Raw genomic sequence first — 18,582 nt, 5'->3', positions numbered from 1 at the left:
GGGAGGGCTCAGTAAGAAGTGTGCTATTCCATCCCTAGACAGACAGATCTGGGAGGCACAAGCAAGGCGGTGGAATGTGACCCAGAGCAGTAGGGTGTGTTTCTGGAAACTAAGATGGTGACAGAGTCCTGGATGAGGTGATCCCATGCTCCTATGACTACATTTAAATGGCTTCCAATCCCATGCTTCTTAAGTTTTCCTGTAGACAAGAGCTCTTCCCCTCAGCTTTATATTAGCAAAGTTTAAAGCATCAGGTGTCTGTGGCTGGCAAGTGGAGGGCAGGCTTACTCAGCTCCTGCTCTCCGACCTCCCCACTCCCAGATGCCTTTGTGAAGCTCTTATCCTGAATCTCCAACCCCACCCGCTACTGACTCTGTTCACTAATAACCTTACTAAGCAAATAATTATGGGTTACCGCTGGGCATCTACAAACTACAATTAGTGTGCCATTAGAACTTACCCGTGGCAGTTTTAGTTCCTGCCGGGACAGCTAATTGCTAAACGTCCTTGCTACAGTTTCCCTTCTTATACCCAAAGCAACTGGGTTCACCTGCATGGGGGCTCTGCCGGGCATGATCCATCCTGTGTCTCTCCAACAGGACTCTGGAGGGAGCCTAGCTCTTCCCACAGAGCGTTCTTTCTTTCTGCTGCACCCTAAGTGTGAATCCACACAGAAGCATTGGGGCAACCTTGAGGTTTAATGGAGCTACTAGCTAGTGATGGCTCTCGGGAGAGCTGCAGAGTGCTGTCCACATCACGGGGAGTGGTGCCGGCGAGCATCTTGAGCCATTGGCCCTTTGAGAGGTAGAGCCTTGCATTTCGCTTCTTGCCAATTTCCGTAGTGTAAATATTTCCATCACGACTGATTTAAAGTCGTCAGCTGTTGCCTTGACATCACTGACCATAGCCAGGAAGGTTCTCATTCCGTGTTCTTGGGTTATATTGTGTGAGTGTCATTTAAAGTAGGACATTGGCACTGTCATTTCAATGATGGGTGATAATTTTAAACTAGATTTTTCAAAGTTTAAATAATAATTATGATGATGATGATGAAAAGGATGAGGAGGATGAGGATGATTATGATTATGATTATGATGATGATGATGATAATGATAATAATAATAATAATAAATAACTAGCGAGTAGATAGTGGCCACAAGCCTTACGCCGAGAAGCTGAGCTGCTACCAAACCACCTGACTGCGGGAGAGCAGCAATCCAGGGTGGGTGGGTCCATCAGTCTGTACTTAACCCTCAGGGGTAAGCGGTTCCTGCTCCAGGCATGACCATTTGACTACGATGCCTAAGTGAATTGGCAGAGGCTAACTTTCAGAGGCCTTGCTGTAGGCACCTGCAGGCTTCCCATCTCTCCAATGGGCACCGCTGTGGTTTCTACATCGGGCTATTATTTGCTACCCAGAACTTTTCTGTCAAGCAAGTGTCAGATCTTACGCTTCATATCTTTTGGCTTGAAGGGGACCTCGCAGCTCTCCAATCACCATCATTTTTGTAGTTTCGATGGGGTGGTGACATTCATATAGCTCTTTTCACTTAGACGGCAACGGGTCGCGTCTTGGACTTTAAGTTTATGTGCTTACAGCGCTCTGTGTTAGCAAAGTGGTAGATGGGGACCTGACCCTGACTTGGCATTCTGCATTTCCATTAACGACATGGAATGAATAAATGTAAAATTACTTTTTGGCCAGGCATGGCGCATGCCTTTAATCCCCACACTCAGGAGGCAGAGGCACGTGGACCTCTGTGAGTTTGAAGCCAGCCTGATCTACGAAGCAAGTCCCAGGATAGCCAGGGCCTACACAGAGAAACCCTGTCTCTAAAACAAACAAGAAAATATGTTCTTTTCTGTCTTTTTCTGTCACTGGGAGGTTTTTGCTTTTTTACTTAAAAGATGTTAAGACTAGGCACACATGCAGTCAATTAAGTATATTCATGCACTCACAATTTTATTTGGAATATTCTAGCAGTTCTGCTTCTTGTCTCCCTTCCTCCCCATTTTTCAGAGGTCCTCACAGTAAGTATCCTGGAGAAGGAATTTTTGCCTTCTATGTTGCAATCGACGTTCCAGACTAAATGATACTAAAAATACAATGATGTAATTCGCTTCTAAACAAAGGCAAAACGGTTCCTCAGCAACAGTGTTTAGTTTGCAGAGTTGAGAAATGGCGAAGGTTTCCAGTGGTTCTGGAGGGCACACTTCACAAGACCTACACACTGAGACAGACATCCTACTTTTAGTCCACAGTTCTCCAAGTTTTGATCCTCAAAATATTCAGTATAAGATAAAATAGAACGAAACTCACTTCTCCCCGGTGACACACTTCCTCGACAAGGCTACGCCTCTTAAACCTCCCTAAACAATGTCACCAGCTGGGTAACTAAATAGTCAAACCTCTGAGGCTATCTGGGACATTCTCATTCAAACAATCACATGTACACATAACACACATATATTCACGTGCATACACAGATGCACACAACACATCCACGTGCATGTACACACATACACATAGGTACAGACACATGTGCACACAAGCACATACATATGTATAGGTGTAGACACATGCAGATACACGCATGCATGTAAGCGCAGACACACATGCAGATACACTCATGCATATAAACACAGACACATATGCATGCATACACACTTATTTTCACCTAGGGTTGATCAAATATGTTAAGACTTTTTCTATATCGTATCAGTGAAACCCTGTGAGAGAATGTTACAAAGTGAGAGACTGTCACGAGTCTGAGAATTAGATCTGGATCAATAACTACTGTCAACTGCTTGCAGATTTTATTGGAAAACCACGGTAGGGATGGACGTTGCAGACGAAGCTAGCCCCAATCATGTACTCATTTGCTTCTGCCTTACAAGGGCTGAGATCAGACGTGTGACACAACACTCAGACTCATCCTCCTCCTTTAGTACATGTCCACTCTATCCGTTCTGTTTCTCTAGAGAACCCTGACTAACAGCCTCTCGCCAGGAGGAGTCAGGAGAATGGCTGACAGGGGTTCAGTGGGTCTCTTCCTCACTGAGGAAGCCTGACCCATGGGGAGTAGCTTTCTCTGTCATCCAACACTGCTTTTCCTTGCCTTCTTCTCTGGAAGAACTGGAGCAGTGTCTGGATGTGGATCCCATGAAAGTGGGGGTCCTTGAGACCATCAGTGGTAGCACTCTTTCTTCAACACTCTGCCTCCTACCATCTGTCACAGTTGCCATTCACATGACCCCAGAGTGTGGCTTTAGCCACTTGGCTCCAGATTGTCTGGTCTTGACGTAGGCTCTTCAGACCTCAGGGGTCTTTCCTCAGGAGCTCAGTTCTATAATGGGTCCAAGAAAAGGCGTGTTTGCCTAGTTTTTTTTTTTTTTCTGTAAGGAATAAGGTGATGGTATCCAGGCCCTTTGTCAGTCAACACTGAAACGAGGAGGCTTCCACAAACTCAAAAATATCTAAGTTGTTTTCTTTCTTTTTTTTTTTTTTTTTTTCGGAGCTGGGGACTGAACCCAGGGCCTTGCGCTTGCTAGGCAAGTGCTCTACCACTGAGCTAAATCCCCAACCCCAGTTGTTTTCTTTATATACATCTAATTACTTAATTTAGACTCCAGCAAAATAAGATTCCATTTTTAATAGAAACAGTATTCTACTATGGTGGACTGAGTAGTCCCTCCTCTTTCTGTTGACATGGCCTATCATTTTATTTTATATCAAGTTTGTATATGCTTTTAATTTGTTTATAATTCCCTTGTTCTATTTTGTTATGTGTGTATCTACTACTGAGCTAACAAAACACTTTAAAAAAATTACTAAATCTGGGGGCTGAGGGTGGAGCTCAGTGGTAGAGGATTTGCCTAAAATGTACACATCCTGGGTCAGATCTCTAGCACTGTGTTCAACACACACACACACACACACACACACACACACACACACACACGTACACACACACACGTACACACACATGTACACACACTCTTACACCCATACATACATGTACACACAAATATATACACACATGCACATATGTACACACATACACATGCAAATACACATGTATGCAAAGGCACACACATGCATGCACACACACATATACACACATCCATCTTCCTGCCTAATTACTTTTTAAAAGGTTTTATTTATTTATTTTTACTCTATGTCTACATGTATGTGTACCACATGTGTGCTTGGTGCTTACAGAGCCAAAAGAGGGCATGGGATGCCATGGAACTGGAGTTACAGGTGGTCGTGAGCTGCCATGTAGGTGCTGAGAGAGAACCAGGTTCCTTTGGAAGAACAGTCAGTGCCCTTCCTTAACCATTGAACCATCTCTCCAGTTCTCCAGTCCCCTCCCCATATTTTAATGGTTGTTTGAGGTCTTAAGGGTTCATTTCTGTCTTCTTAGTCCTACAACCTTTCGGTACTTGCAATAATAATTTTCTTTAGTTCTGGAAATTTTCCTACTATTTCTCAAATTTCCCTCTACTTTTCCTAGATATTGGTTTATTAGTCTATATTCATATACTGGGAAGTAACGATAATTTTGTAGACATTGATGTGTGTGTTTCAGGTCCAGAAGAAACTTGGGGCAAATGGCTGTGATGCCCACTAGCACACAGGCGCGTGCTGACCTTCAGGCTCCCTCGGTACCCACAACCCTCAACTTCTCAACTCTCCCTTAGCTCCTCACTTCTGTATAACCCTGCCACGTTGGCCATGAGCCAGCCCTCTTAGTCCCCTCCCCCATGGCCACACTCTCTCTTTCTTTCTTGCCCGCCCCCTCCAGCCCATGACCTGGCTCAGACCACTGGCTGGTTCTGCTCTACTACTCTCTCTCCCTGCTCTGGATCCTTCCAGATGCGCCTCCCTCCCCTTTCCCTCAGATCTCATTATGAGCAGCGACTTTTACTACCGTATTGATTCAGGACCACTCATCTTCCCTTTAACGACCTTTTTATCCTTTCTTAGATGGCTCTGGCTCGCTCCAGAACTCATAGCTTTCTTTTCTTTCCTTTGTTTTAAACGCTTATGAGAACTGGCTTTCACATCACGTCATTTTCTGGGGACATTTTTGTTTTGTTTTGATGATTGCTTTAGTTGTTGAATCTCCTGTGGCGAGACTCAGGAGACTTCTGTTTTATCTTTGAATCCTTTTTGCTTGGCATTGCTTATTTTCCTTACATCATAGTGGCTTCTCTCCATTAGATCATTAAAATTAACATTACGCTTTAGTAATTAAAAAAATGCTTTTCCCTTTTCAATATGTTTTCTGAAGCTTGTCCTTGGGTGTGCTTGACAGTTCTGTAACTGTATCTTTAATGAGGACTTCACATACTCTGCTTGCATTTTCTCCATCCCTGGCTTGTCTCTCTCTTTTCTCCTATCACACTCTTCCTCTTGGGCCATATTTCATTCAGTTGTCTGGTTTTCATGAATACTTTTGACAGTATTCTTTTTGTAGGTGTGTGTTTCTATGTGTGTGCACGCTCATGATTGTGCAGGTATATGTGTACATGCGCACATGTGTACATGGATACATGTGCATATGTGTACACATATATATGTACACTGTGTATATGTGTACAGGTGTACATGTGTATTTGTGTGAATATGTACATGTGTATATGTACATATGCATACATGTGTATATATGTATATGTGCATGTATGCATATGTGTACATGTCTATGTGTGTATACATGTATAGCATATATGTATGTGCATGTACATGTGTATATGTGTATGTATTATGTGTGTACATGTGTACATGTAAATGTGCATGTGTGTGCATGTGTATGTGTACATGTGCATAGAATTATGTGTATATATGTACATGTGTATTTGTAAATGTGTATATGTACATGTGTATATGTATACATGTGTATATATGTATAGTGTATATATGCATATGTATACATGTGTATATGTGTACATGTGTATATGTATATATGTGTGTATATTGTATATGTATACATATGTGTGTGTACATGTGTATGTATTTATGTGTGTACATGTGTACATGTGCATACATGTATATGTATATATGTACATGTGCGTATGAGTGGAGGCTAGAGGTCAACTCTGGTGTCATCATTCCAGTGCTAACCACCTTTTTGTTGTTGATGATGAGACAGGTCTCTCTCTGGTACCCAGGGCTGGCCAATTCAGCTGGAATGGCTGCACAAGGAGCCCCAGGGATCTGCTTGTCTTTGTCTCCCCAGCACTGGGACTGAAATTCAAGTTGGTGTTGGTGCTGAGGGTTAGACTCACATCCTAACGCTTGTGCGGCAAGCAGTTTGCTGGCTGAATCCAGTGCGTGCCAAGACCCCACCCTGCTGTGGGGCACAGCTTTCTGAGATGTATTCCTCAGCCTTCCTGCTTGCTTGCGTCCTTCCTTCCTTCTTCCTTCATAAATTATACTTTTACTCATCATTGAGTGATGTTTTTCCTGCCCACCGTTTGCAGAACAAAGGCAGATGGATTAACTGGGGTTCCTGGGCATCAGGAGCCTCTGGCATTGCCTCTGGCACTTTGCCTGGCTGGGGATCTCGGCTCCTGTGTTGGGAGGTTTTGCTTGGTGGTCCTCACTTCAGGAGCTGGTCGCTGACAGTCTGAGTTTTACTTCCCTGCACACCGCCGTGCTCCTTCTGAAGTCGCATCCCTGGCGGTGTGCTTCTTGCAAAAACGTTTGCTCTCTGGGGGCGCTCATTCTGCCATGCATTCTCGTCCTCTTGCTCCCATCTAGTCGTCCTGGTTTATCTTCCAGTGGCTGGTGGGAGTCTGGAGACTTCCGTGTTTGTTTGAGATGATCAAAGCACAGGATTCTTTGTAAGCCTGTCTCCCCAGACACGGTTACCAGTGGACTCAGCAGCAAGATGTAGCTTAGGGTGGGGGTTACCCCCTGATTTTCCTTGTTAGCTTAGGGGAGAATAGGAAATAGAATTATCTTCTTAGTACTATTGTAAATAAAAGGCTAATTATTGTTGAAAAAATGATAATCAAGTTTACCAACCAGAGTAATCAGATCCAGTCCCGCCTTCTAGTATGCAGCCTTTTTTTTTTCTCTCAGAAGTAAACCCAGCAAGTCAGACTGTACCATTAACAGCTATTATGCCTAACGCTGTAATCAGAACCTGTCTTGAAGTGCAGAGGCAAATATTGCTTTGTCTACCTACGATTTTCTTACTTGTTTTTCATGAAATGCACTTTTAAAAATTCTAGCAATTAAATGTATATGAAATTTAAAAGCTTCTCCACAGCAAAGCAGACAACAGGCAGGACGGGAGAAAATCTTTACCAGACAGACATACTTCAGGCAGGGGCTTAACATCTGGAATATATATTAATAAATTAAAAAAATTGAACACCAAAGACCCTCCCCAAACTGCCAGTCAAGAAATGGACTAGTGAGATGACAGAAAGTTTCCAAAAGAAAAAATAAAAATGACCAGTAAGTCCTTTAAAAGGTGTTCTTAGCCATCAGGGAAGTGCATATCGTAACTACTTTGAGATTCCAACTCATGCTGGTCAGAGAGGCAATCATCAGGCAGGGACCTGCCCCCCTACTCCGCCCCCATGAGCTTATAAACTGCTACAGCTACTATAGAAATCAGAGTGAAGGTCCCCCCAAATCAAACACTAGAACTGTCATAGGACCCCACCATACTACTATGCTTATCCCTGAAGGACTTTATCTCTGATCTATGCTGCTCACATATCCGTATTTATTGCTGATCTAGTCGTGATAACAAGGAAATCGGACCCATCTAGATGCTTATCAGCAGATGCATGGGCGATGGAAATGTGGTAGACACAGCCGAATAATGTTCAGTGGTAAACAGAAATGAAACCATGATATCTGTGGGAAAGAGAACATGGCCGGAAACTTCCGAGTGAGGCGGCTCAGAGACTCAGATTCGGAGAGATGAGGAGAAAAGAGGCAGGGTCTTCTGTCTCCTGTGTGTATGGCTTGAGCTCCTGTTGCACGTGAGTCTGTTTTATCGGTGGAAGTGAATTTGTGTCTAGGCTGTGAAATGAGAGGAGAGCATGGAAGAGGAAATGAGGTATCGAGAAAGGCACGGGGAGCAGTAGGGTGCGTGGAGCACCGGAGCAGGAAGCAGGCCAATGTGCATGGGTGAGGAGGTGGGAAGGTGGTGGGTGGGGGGATGGTGAGGTGGGGAGTTGGGTTGGGGGGAAGACAGGAGGATGGAAATTAACACAACAAATTTTGTTTGAAAATGTCAGGATGGAACCTAATACCGTGTATGCTAATTTCAAAATTAAAAAAAATATAAGAGACATCTATATATGTTCACATACACCCACACGTGGGCCTCAACATACAATGTTTTATTTATCATGTAATATGAATTTTACACAATAGATTAGAAAAAGATGAATAATTTTAATGAAAAGGCAATATTTTACGGATGAACCATCTCATAGTAAAAAGATTAAATGTCCAAATGTAATTTTTTTGGATTATGTATATGGAAATAGATCCAACACTAAGGTTCAGGTTTTATTTAAACGCCATCTTTGATGCTGACTTAACTGATTGGCGCAAAAGTAACTGACTTGGAATGCACGTCTTTTTACCATCCCGCCTGTGGGTAATTAACCTGAATGCAGCTAGCTCTGTAATGATTCCTAGGATGTTTATCATACATTCACATGATCAATTCATGGTTGTCACCTTGCTTCAGCTGACCAACCTACAAGGTCCCTGTGACATTGTGATTACATTTCGTCTTGGCACAGATACGTTATGCGCGGCTGTGATGTGGGCGGTCCTTTTGGCTTTCATTAATTCGATATAAATCCAAAGCTTGCAGGTTCAGCAGAGCTTGCCAGTGGCCTAATTGGGATTGCTGGATGAAGAACATCGATCCTGTTCACTCAGGTAAAGATGAAAGTGACGGCCGCAGTAGATATTGCATTTGAAGGTCATCGGGCTGTGGTCACACGGCGAGCAGGACGCTAAAGCGCGTGGAGTAATGGGCTTTCGTTTGGAGCCTGGGGAAGCACAGAAGCAAGTGACCTTGAAATCCATGGCTCTGACTCACAGCGTTTGCTTTTGAGTTTGAGGGAAATGCAACCGTATGTGACGATATTTAAAAGAAGATCGATTTAAGCAATGTTAATCTTTGGGATGTTTGGGCCTGGCATTATTTACTTGTAGACGCTACGGTAATGTGGTACAGTAAGATACCGTGAGCTTGATATTAAGGGAAAAATCACTCACTCATTAGCCTTTGCTTAGCCTCAGGTTGTACCTAAGGGGCTGCTCACTTCTGCCTAAAGGACCGTTCATTTCCGGCTTTGCATGGTGGCCGAGCTTCCCCTGAGCTCCCCCTAGTCCAGTTGCCTCAAGAGCCCCACATCAGAGTCCCTGCTCCACATCCCTATGCCACCTGCACACAGATCAAGTGTCTCACTGACACGGCTTCAGTATGGAGTTCAAGTGTCAAATCCGCTTCCCTGCCTCTCTGCTCTTCAGGAAGGATCATTGGTTTCCTGGTCTCTGCCTATCCCCAAAGAAGCGCACATTATCTCAAAGCTCCACCAAGTAAGACATCCACCAAGTAAGAAGGCTTGCCACAGTAAGAATGTGTGTTTGCAGTTCCACGAAATTTGCCTGTGAACTGATACGTGGAGACTGGCTTTTAACTCCTCCACATCTCTCCTCCTAAAACCTGAGTTATAGCCACAGTGTTATAGCCCATCTTCTGGGGCTCAGCCCCGCCCCTCCTCCTAAAGCTACAGTGTTACAGCCACAGTGTTACAGCCCATCTTCTGGGGCTCAGCCTCGCATCTCCTCCTAAAGCTACAGTGTTACAGCTACAGTGTTACAGCCTACCTTCCAGCGCTCAGCCCCGCCCTTCCTCGTGCCTGGGTTACAGCTACAGTATTACAGCTCCTCTTCTGGGGGCTGTCTCAGAATCACTTCCTCTTCTTTGGCTGTGCCTTAAAATACCAAGTTCTTATTACGATTTCCAGATTTAGAATTAAGTTCTGATCGTGTCTCCTCAAGGCACACCAAAGAGAGACTGTTTATCCCCAGGCAAATCAGTGGCTTCCCCAGTGACCCATCGCTAGAAAGGCGATTTTCCTAACAGCTGCTACAGACGCATGTTTTCATTAGATCTTTCCATTTTACCCCCATTTCAAATGTGTTGGTCTGTATTAGGGGGTTTCCAAAAGTATCTGCCTTTACACATCATTGTGGGAAGTAAGACATGGGAGTTTTTCTTAGACAGTAACTGGGCTTGAAATGCTCTCTACTACCTAAGAGTTTGAGGCCAAGGCCACTGTGTGTGTAAATGTGTGTGTGCAGGTTCATGTACACATGTGTGCGCGCATGTGTGTGTGTGTGCATGTAGTCAGAGGGAATCTGTTTCTCCTTATATAAAACAAAGTGGCTTAGGCAGGTAGAGGCAGGCTAGGAAGATAAATTTTCTAGCAAAGCTTCTGACATGCAGGCAAGCCTAGGAAGCCTCCTCGGGCCTCAGAGAACAAGGATGCCACCAGGAGACTTCGCCTTTCTCCTTGACCAACATGCAGGAGTCAGAGACTTGTGTCAGGATCACAGGACCAAAGGAGAAGACAGCAGCTTGTGTCAGGTATCTCATCTTCTATCAACTGCAGAAATGGACGCTGGCCTTTTGTAGCTCTTTCTAGCAACCATCCCTTTGGTGCCAACTCCAGGTTTTATAACTCCCGTTTTATGCCCTGCACACAATAGCGGTCACAACTCTCCACCACACAGTAGTAAGTCACTGGCCTAGACGGGAAGTCTCTGGGCACTGCCTTTTTACCCCTATTCTTCTTGACTGCAGGGACTACTTGCTTTCTATTGTGTTTTTTGACTTTCTAAAACTCCTCATTGAACATCTGCTAAAAGTCCATAGCCAGGTGTGTGAATGCTATTGAAAAGCCCCATTGGGGCCAGCGATGCCTCCCACCACGCGGGAGTGTCCCCTCCCAAGGCAGCCAGCCGCTGTCAGTAGGATGAGTTATATGACCAGTTAGCACTTTTTGTCCTGGCCTCTTTTGAACTAACTGCACCATTTTAGGACCCCTGGCCAGTCAGTGTCTGTGACCAAGGGCAGGGTTTCCCTTTATAGATTCCACGGGCATTTCCATTGAATTTTGGAACAGACCGACCATGACTGGGGCTTTCCTATTATAATAGGAACATCTAGGCATAAGCTTTGGGAGCCGCATGTGGGATGCTAGGATATGCTCAGCAGCTTTGTAACAGGGTGCGTCCTCCTCTAGATGACAAGCACTCCACTGGCCTTTGACGGTCCTTTCTTGTTTGTCCAGAAATCCTACTGTATCTGCAGATAGCCACACTCAGATAACACAAACGCAAAAACAAACAGATACAAACAAACAAACAAACAGCATAAAGATCTTGAGAGCGACAGCCAGCCCCCAGAGAGATGTGTGAGTCCAAGCTAGTGCCGTGTACCTACGAGGTTTCTTCTGTGGCTTAAAGAAGCCCACACTGATAAATGAAAAATACAAATGATGATTCGTTACTGACTTGAAATGACTTTAACTTAAAAATTGGCTATGCACATTTGTGTGTGTGTGTGTGTGTGTGTGTGTGTGTGTGTGTGTATTTGCACGTACATCCATGTGCATGCACCCACACTTGCACAGGAGTGCAGGTGCTCACAGAAGCCAGAGGCATTCGATCCTGAGGATCTGGAATTACAGGTGCTTGTTGCGCCACCCCACGTGAGGTGCTGGAAATTGACTTAAGGTCCTTTTCAAGGGTACATTATTAACACTCTTAGCCACTGGGCCATCTCTCCAACCTCTGTTACTTGATGGAACTTCAAAGTGCTCTACAAAGTGTGCCTAGTCTTGGGGTTGGGGATTTAGCTCAGCGGTAGAGCAGTTGCCTAGAGAGCGCAAGGCCCTGGGTTCGGTCCCCAGCTCCGAAAAAAAGAAAAAAAAAAAAAGAAAAAAAAAGTGTGCCTAGTCTCCTTGCCTCAGCCCTTTTCCTCCCTCTTTTCTGGACACAGAAGGAGGGTTTCAGATGCATATAAACAGTAACATAAAAGGTGAATGCCTTAAGGCAGGATTTTGAGGAAGAAAACATTCTCAGAGAACATTAAAACTGGCCCTTTGTTGCAAGCAAGGAGGTTCAGGGAAAGTTACCCTGAAGTACCTAGGAGAGGTCACCCATTCATTAGGCATCTGCCACAAACCAGGCACACTGGGGAGGATTGAGAGGTCAGGGCAACCCTGGGCTACGAGAGACCCTCCTTTTAAAAGTGATAGAATGACAACTCCAGAAAATTCAAGACAAGAAAAAGCCATCTGTTAAGGTCACATCTGTCCACTTGCAGCAGCCTACCGGTGTCATGGTAGTCGGGAGACATTCAGACTCTGAGAGGCCAGGAAAGGCAGAGTTTGTGTTAAACCTAAGGTCCACCCTTTGTCAACTTTACATGGTCTGCTGTCTTGTTCTGTGTGGCTGCTGGTTGGAGCCATAGCCTCATGGATGAGGTATTCACATCCAAGCAGCACTGAATAGAAAGACAAGGAAACGAGTTGAGATTGCATAGCAAATTTCCACACAGTGCTGGTCAGAGATGCTTCTTGTTAACCTCTAGCTTTTAAAAAACAAATCGAGAAGAGACATAAAGAGGAGAGTCGGTGGGTACTTATGGTAATGACGCAGGACTTCAGGAGGGCATTTTACAGGGGATGGTAGGATGATAGACTTAAGATGCCAAATGAGACCAGGGACTATAGCGTAACTGCTCAAGTTCATTGGAGCCCCAGCCCCCTCTGCTACACTGAGTGATGAGGAGAATTCTGAGGGGGCTTCCTTGGCAAGAATAATGGGTAAGGTACCAACCGCAGGGCCAATAGAAAGGGTGGCCAGTTCCTTTTACTCATTTGAAAACAAGTGGAGCAGGGTCGGTTAGTCCACATGGTGAGTTTTGAGTGGAGCAGATGAATGTGTCCCTAACATCTGATGGATGAGAATACATACATGCGGATTTTCAACACGCAAGAGTCGTCGGTGGCTTTTGCTTTCCTTGTTCTAAGATGCCAGGTACTTCATTCCACAGTAGTGGTCTTCGGTGCGGTGGAGATGGACTGAGCTCTCAGGTGTGCACAGGCTCTTCCAGGATTCAGTGAGATGGGGATGGGGGCGAGAGCATAGGAGCCTCTGTGCCAGAGACACGGTGGGGGTGGGCACCATTGCCTGAGGTCTGAGGGAAGAAGAGACAGCCTGAGGCACAGGAGTACGCGAATGGAGCGGCCATTTGCTAAGGGTGCTGAAAAAATGATGTCCTCTTGGCTTTGATTGACAGGTGGATGTTTGGTCCCCAAACCCCAAGGGGCAGTCTAAATATCTAGAAAGGAACTCAGCCTGGACTGTAGAAGGATTTCTTGCAGTTAGGTAAAAGCCACCACCCTTCTGGAACTTGTGAAACCAGTTTCCATCACCTTCCAGAAGGAGCCATTTCTCTTACCTCTAGCAGAAGGGGCACAGGGCCCCTTCTGACCACAATGAGGAGCAGTGCCGTTCTAGACTGCTTCCTTCTGTGTTAGCGTCCCTTCGTCTCTTATCTAATATCACCGTTATTTCAGTGTGAAGGTCAAAAGCAGGGCTGGGGAGGTGGCTCCCGTCAGCGGAGTGCTTGCTGCGTAGGCATGAAGACCTGGGCTCTGTCCCCAGAGACCACATGAAATGGGTGTCGGGGGCATGTGTTCAATCCTAGTTCTGCAGAGGTGGCAGCCACCTTGGCCAGGACTCACTGGCATAGCCCTCTTAGTGAGCTCCGGGCCAGTGAAAAATGTCCGCAAGCAAGCAAGCAAAACCCAAGGTGGAGAGCAACTGAGGAATGACATCGGGGTTCACCTCAAGCTTCTTCATATACCTGAATACACATGAACAAAAATGAGTGTGTGTATGTGCACACGCGTGTGCATGCTCCCCCCACCCCCCATGCGCACGTCTGGGAGGTGATAAGAAGAACGAGTTTGCTTTACATCATAGTAAATACACAATGGAATTAGGATGGAAAAGAAAAGATTTCTTCAAATCCTTACACTGTTGTTGTTGCTATCATCATCCTCATCATCCTCATCCTCATCATCTGTCATTACTACTACTATAATAATTATATTATAATTAATATTGATATCAATATTATTATTATTATTATTATTGACTTGGTCTCTCTGTGTAGTTTACAGTGCCAGCCAGCCTTTAACTTGCTACGTAGTTCACACTGACCTTGATCTCATGATCCCTAAACCTCAGCTTTCCCTGCATGGAGGGGTGTTGGCTGTATCCTTTTAAGAGAGACCCACGAGCTCCGTGGGTCTAAAGTCAGGTGGGGTAGAGCTTCGGGTGTTCTAGGCTGAATGCAGTTCTTCAACATCAGTCTGATGATTTCATCAGATAAAAGGAAGTGGGGGGTGGGGTTTAGGAACACAGGAAAATAGGTGATGTTGGATCTGTGGTCAAGTCTGATGGTGCCCAATCCCATGGGAGGACACCCTAATGTAACAGATAAAAATTAAGGACATTGGCTTTTTTCCTTTATGATATGAACTTCAACAATTTCCTGGAATTTGCAAGAGTTCACCGGACAAAACAGACAAATGAAGCCAATAACCTCACAGACGTCAGGGACTCAGGGTCTCTGGAAAAGCAGCCAGAGAAAGTGCATAGGTTGCATCTAATTTGCCTCGTCATCTTGGAGTGGGAAGAACATGGGGGTGAAGGTTAGGTTGAAGAGCTGTTAAAAGCCAGAACAAAATAATGACTGTCTAATCCGTCAAAGGAAAACTGTCAGAACCTTGTGTCTCTCTAAGACTTGGCTTGGTGGTAATTCAGGTACAACCTCTGAGTTTCTATTGGTGCAAAGAAAACAAGGCAGTCAGAGAAGAGGAGTAGAAAGCAGCTGGGTGGCCCTCACTCTGCTCTCTGCAGAGAATAAGTCAGGACAGTAGTTATTTAGGAGGAGAGGAAATCTGAAGGATGGACTCCCTCTGCAAATGTGAAATACAGCGTGGTCTGAGGCATCTTGATTGTCAGTAGTGCACTCTGGATGCAGATGTTGTCTGGCAAGGATGAGGTACCCTGACTACTACCCGGCTGCTATGCCCGGAGCTCCTCTTAGCTCTCCAGTTAGCAGGCATTCGTCTCTAATTCTCCAGCTCCCTAGGCTTAGAGAGCTGTCTCAAAGGTGGGCCTTTCCAGGGCTTTTCTTTCCCCATGCTGAGATCTGGGAACTTCGTGTAGTTAAATGGCAGCTGGAGTTTGTTGGTTACATTCAGAGAATGCCTCAGAAACATGGGGTGTATAAAACCCGCTGCAGTGTGGAAGCCCTTGGGTACTCTCTGACTCTTGGCTCAGGATCAAATGCAGTGGAACCCTGCTACCATACCATAAAAGCACGGTGGGGGTGGGGAATGGGGAGGGCACCAGATCCGCATCAACAACCTGCTTGACTACTCACAGCAGTCTGGGCCTTTGATACCCTAGGAAATACTTGTGCACCCTGGGAAATAACTTCACGCTGGACAGTTTTAAATGTTGCCCCGGGTAGATCAGAGAGCCGCTTAGCTCCTGTTGCCTTAACGCCATAGCTCGGGGTGGTTAGACCCTCGAAGTGGGGCTGTTCCACCAAGATTGCTGAAGACCTGCTTCACTCAGCCTTGTCAGTGCTGCCGCGTGGGTGGCTCAGAGAGAAACCCACAGCCGCCCACTGGAAGGACAGCAGCTCCTGGAAATGCAAGCGTATCACAGGACGGTGCTGCCTTTGACCTTGACTCTGCCTTATCTCCCTGAATGACCTTGGGTTAATCTCTGTCTCAGGGGTTCTGAGAGCCTAGAATGAATTAGCATGATAGCTTTAAAACGGGCCCCTGGGGAACCTCAAGGAGCCTCTAAGAATTGGAGATGGGGCACAAAGAGGCTTCTAGAATATTCTGAAGAGGAGAGACATTGCTATCTGCCAACTCTTATGTATGCCAGGAGAATGGCCCCCCGAAAGCTTTTATTTGAAGAAAGCCTTATCAGCTTAAATATTTTCAAAAAGCCCTAACTAGATCATTACCCACCACCCAAGTCTGATTCTATGGATTTCCTGGTGTCTGTCGGCATTTGGACCGCTTGCAAGTGTTTTTTTATGGCTGGTGTAGCGGGCTCCTTATTGACTTTTACATTCTTCCATGGAGTCCACGAAAACTGTAAAGAGACATCTAATGACTTCTTGTTATTTCTTCTATGGCCGCCGTCTCGGTTGTTCTAACAAGGGGCTGCCAAGTCACTAATGGTTGGAATATATAATTAGATCTGAAGGATGTGATTCTCCTCGGCATGGCCTTGACCACTCCGCTCACTGTTCTGGGAGGGAGGTACTTGAGGTGCAGCCCCTGACGGCCTCTGTTCAAATCCCAGCTCAACCACTTGCTGGTGGTATTTCTGGACACATTCTTTTATCTCCGTACATCAGTTGTTCATATTTTTTTTAAAGACGAGGCAATGGTACTGCCTACTTCGCAGGGCTATTATGTGAGTTAAGTAAGTTAAATTATTAATATTTAAAACGCTTAGAGTCCAGCACAAACAACATTTCCAATAAGCATTACTTGGGCTCGCTAGTGGGCCCAACTTGTGTGTAATATGAAATGGTTAGATTGGGTGGTAAATAAAACCATCCACTAGTTCACTGTACAGCAAGCTTTGTGTTCCCCGGCATACAGTAGGTGCTCATTATGTACTTACTAACTTAATAATCGGGACCCTACATTTCTTTTTCTAGGCATTTCCTTGTGCATAATATCCAGTTCACAGACAAAACGCAGAAACATTTTCTAATGAAATTAAAGACACGCAGGGCGTTAAGAGGAATACATCAAGAACAGAGACTATCTATGGAGAACTAACTTGCTCAGTCAGGTCCGGTTCAGAAGGCCAATGAGCTCAAGCCGAGCAGCTCAACAGATGTAATGGAAGTGTGGGGCGGTAGTTAGCTGGACACTGGGGGAAAGGGGAGAAGACAGCAGGGGCTGTTGGGCGCCAATATCTCAAGAGGGGATAAAGAGAAGGTCAATTTTACCAGGGTTCAGACGCCAGGCTGCCCAGCAAGAACTGGGAACTGGGGCTATGGGGTAGACAGACTGAGCCTATCAGAATGGCAGGCTGCATAGAGCGCTCCTTAACCTCCAAGCTCCTCCTACCACTGCCTTTCATTGGCTAACTCTACCTTCAGTCTTCTACTGAGCCTATCAAGATGGCAGGGTGCACGGGAAACTCTTTGACGTCCAAGCTCCCTCCCACCGCTGTGTCTCATTGGCTAACTGTACTTACAGTCTTCTACTGAGCCTATCAAGATGGCAGGGTGCATGGGGAACTCCTTTCCGTCCAAGCTCCCTCCCACCGCTGCGTCTCATTGGCTAACTGTACTTACAGTCTTCTACTGAGCCTATCAAGATGGCAGGGTACATGGAGAATTTCTTGACCGCCAAGCTTTCATCCACCACTGCCTCTCATTGGCTAGCTCTCGTCTTCTGGCAAAGAGGATTTGGAAATGGAATTTGTACGAATCAGTTCTGTGATTCGAAGAGGTACATCTGGCCTTCTCTTGACGATAAGCAGGCTCGGAACTGATACATCACCCAGGCTACATAGATAGCATATTCTATATGAAACTTACCAGACTGTAGCCATTCGGTCATGGCCAGTCTGTTTCCTGGTTTTGTCAATAAAGTTTTATCAGAACACAGATTCACTCCTAGTCACACATTCATTTACATAGAGCCCGTGGCTGTTCCATACCACAGTGGTATGGACGAATAGCTGTGCTAGAGATGGACCATATATCTCTAACCCTTTATGGAATGGCTTGCCGACCTGTCCGGATGTATGGCCAGCCCTGCTGTTAGGTGACTGTTTTCTAAACAAAGGAACAGGCTCTGAAGTAAGTGGAACTATTTGGTCATGTGCATCTGCCCAGAGTGGAAACCTGCATTTGAGCTCAATCCAGTCTATGCTCGACCTCTGGGTACTCTGTTGAACCCTCCTGCTTTTCTAATTGGATGAGCCTCGTCCCTCAGCCAGGTGCCCCGTGTGCCCTCCGGACCGTTTTGAGCCTTTCTCACCTCTTATATGTCTCCTGAAGCAAAGGGTCGGCATGTCTCTACCCACATTTGCCTTATCACAAAACTCCTGGTAGAACCCAGGAGCTGAACTCTGTGCTGGAATGAGCTGGGGGCTGTCTCGCAGGAGCTACAGCTTGGAACTCCTAGGAGCAACTGGCTCTTAGGAGACTGTCCTCACTCCTTGTCTGACAGTCGTTGCAGCTGAAGGAGAAGAGCAGAAGTTGGGGGGACTGTCTCTGACCTAATGGAAATCAATGTTAAAATGAGATTCGCTTACAAATACCATTAATGCTTCAGGAATGAATGATCCTTTCCTAATGCTAAGTCCACCTGTCTGCTGGAAAAGCAAAACCCTCTCAACGGAATAGTATTGGCATCGCTTCTCCGAATTGCTTGGAGGTTCGTCCTAGG

Source organism: Rattus norvegicus, chromosome 17 (genome assembly GCF_036323735.1).
Source record: "Rattus norvegicus strain BN/NHsdMcwi chromosome 17, GRCr8, whole genome shotgun sequence".
NCBI lineage: Eukaryota > Metazoa > Chordata > Mammalia > Rodentia > Muridae > Rattus > Rattus norvegicus.
Note: the sequence above shows the minus strand (reverse complement) of the source record.